Source organism: Petaurus breviceps, unplaced genomic scaffold (assembly GCF_028583685.1).
Source record: "Petaurus breviceps papuanus isolate PSGF00001 unplaced genomic scaffold, PetGlider_PUasm1.0 90903, whole genome shotgun sequence".
Classification (NCBI taxonomy): domain Eukaryota; kingdom Metazoa; phylum Chordata; class Mammalia; order Diprotodontia; family Petauridae; genus Petaurus; species Petaurus breviceps.
In genome coordinates, this window is record NW_027187376.1 from 1,125,471 (window position 1) to 1,127,574 (window position 2,104).

A 2,104-nucleotide genomic window follows, 5' to 3' on the forward strand; every position below is an offset into this window, starting at 1 on the left:
GCAAAAAAAGGGGGAGGAGGAAAAGAAAATGTTTATGTGTTTACATTTGAGAAATATTTTGGAGATGCCAGGAGAAGTGCTGGGTTACTGCTGGCCCCGGCTGGCATTAGTTTGGTGTCTCTATTTACCTTTTGGTGGCTGTCAGGGTATTTTCTTGGGCTGTCGAGTGAGATCTCTGAGTCAGATAACCACTCTGTGGTAAGGTAATATTTGATTGTTTTCAGGGAAACCACTGCCTTGTACAGAGCTATTTGCCAGTGATTTTATAATCCATGAGTGCATAGATTCAGTGCCTTTTGGGTCTGGTGGGAGGTCTCCTAACTTATCTTCAGATCTTGGTTGGTGGACCACACTCTAGGTTTCCTTAAGACAAGAGCTGCCTGCTAGAGGGGTGGATGCCCTTTTGGTGAGGACCTAATTGGCTTGCTTACCAGTCAATCTCCCTTTCACTTTCTTCATGTTTAAGAGTTATTTCCTTGAAACTGACTATTACCTCAGTCCTAATCCACACTAAGCACTTGGTCAATGGACATTCCCAACACTACCCTAGTGACTTAGGGGCCTATGTATAAAGTTTGACAAGTAAGGTCAAAGAAGATGCTGGCCCAGAAGTGTCCATCAATTTTGCAAAGAGACCCACTTAGATTTTTCTAAAAGTCCTGTCCTTGTTTCTACACTTATCCCTCTCCTGTGTCCTGCCTCTACCTCCAAGCATTCTGCTTCTCTTCTGCTTGTCCCAAGGATTGTAGCTATGATGATAGAAATTAGAGTTCCAAGGGACCCATAAGATTAGCAAGTCCTGTGCCTCATTTTAAAGGAGAGAAAACCGAGGCTTAGAATGGTAGCAGAGCTGAAATTTCAGCAATGATCTTCTGACCCCTTTGACAAGGATTCTCAAACTTTCTGTGTATCACCAATAGTCGGGTGAAGCCTATAGACTTGTCAGAATAATGCTTTTAAATAAATAAAATAAAACACAAACGATTATAGATTATACTGAAATACAATTATCAAAATGTTAAAAAAAATAGCTTCATGGACCTCAGGTTAAGAACCTCTGGATGTAAGTGATAGGATGTGTGTTCTGTCCCACATGCAAAGGCCCCTGGAGCTTATAAACATGTTTCAAAGAGGAAAAAAATGGAGATCAGAGTTTTTTTCAGGGGGAGAATACTATTATCTTCACAACCTATTTCGCTCTATGGAAGAATTCCTTCATTGATAATGATGAGTCCTACTGTTGAGGCCTGGGAAAGGGAACTTGTCAGGATTTCCCTTCAAAGTTTATGTTCATCTGTCTTTGTTTGCCTGGCTACTTTCAACCCCTGGAGATGGCAGGGCCAGAGCAGAACCCCGTCTATGCCATGAGCGGAGCCTAGAGGATACACGGGGTCATCCTTGCCTGAAGATTCTTTAGTTCCATTCAAGCTTGGCAGTTCAGGTACCATCTTCTTCAGGAAACTCCCTTTGGCCTCTCCTTTCCCCCCTCCCACATTTGATGCCCTCTCCTTCTCACACTGCCCAACCTTGCCATTTCTACCTTCACATCTCTCTCCTAATACAGCCACCATATATACCGAAGGCTCTCATCATCTCTCACATCTCTTACGATACTGTCTCAGCTTCCTGCTTGATTTCCTTGCCTCAAGTTTCTCTCCCCTCCAAACTATCCTCCACATTGCTTTCAAGGTGATTTTTCTGACCATGATACTCTCTTACTCGATAAACTCTCATGGCTTCCTAATGCCTCTGGGATAACATATAAATTGCTCTGTTTGACTTGCTTGGCTCCAATCTACCTTTTCAGACAGATATTCCTAATTCCCCTTCTAAACTCTATGATCTGGTCAAACTAGCTTTTTCTCTGCTCTCACACACCACACTCCATCTCCCGTCTCTGGAAGATGCATTGACTGTCCCTGATCCCCAAAATGAATCCCTCCTTATGTTCTCCTCCCAGAATCCCTCCCTTCCTGTATACCTCCCAAATTCTATGATTCAAGAGTCACTTTTGACACCTATCATAGAAGGGATTCCTGCTTGGTAATGGCTGAGGGTCCTTCCACATTTCATATTCTGTAATTCTTTGATTTAGAATGGGATT